The sequence below is a fragment of the Myotis brandtii genome, unplaced genomic scaffold, assembly GCF_000412655.1.
Source record: "Myotis brandtii unplaced genomic scaffold, ASM41265v1 scaffold170, whole genome shotgun sequence".
NCBI classification, from domain to species: Eukaryota; Metazoa; Chordata; class Mammalia; order Chiroptera; family Vespertilionidae; genus Myotis; species Myotis brandtii.
The window spans coordinates 223694-224062 of record NW_005356260.1 but is presented as its reverse complement, the minus strand read 5'-3'; positions in this window follow the sequence as shown (position 1 = coordinate 224062).

Genomic DNA, 369 nt, shown 5'->3' with positions numbered 1-369 from the left:
TAGATTAACTATCAATTATGCTCAAAGAGCTAAAGAGTTAAAACATAAACCAAAAAATTAATGGAAATCAGAAAGCAATGTAAAAACAAATTAAGAATATATAAAAAAGAGAACGACTATTTGAAGAAATAATGGCTGAAATTTTCTTGACTTTGATAAAATACACAAATCTACAAATCCAAGAAGCTCAATAATCTCAACGTAGAATAAACCCAGAGATCCACACATAATAATCTAATTGTTGAAATTGCAAGACAAAGAGAGAATCTTGAAAGCAGCAAAAAATAAATAACTCATTATATACAAGATACTCTTAATAAGATTATTACCCAACTCGAAGCCCAGTGCACAAAATCTGTGCATGGGCGG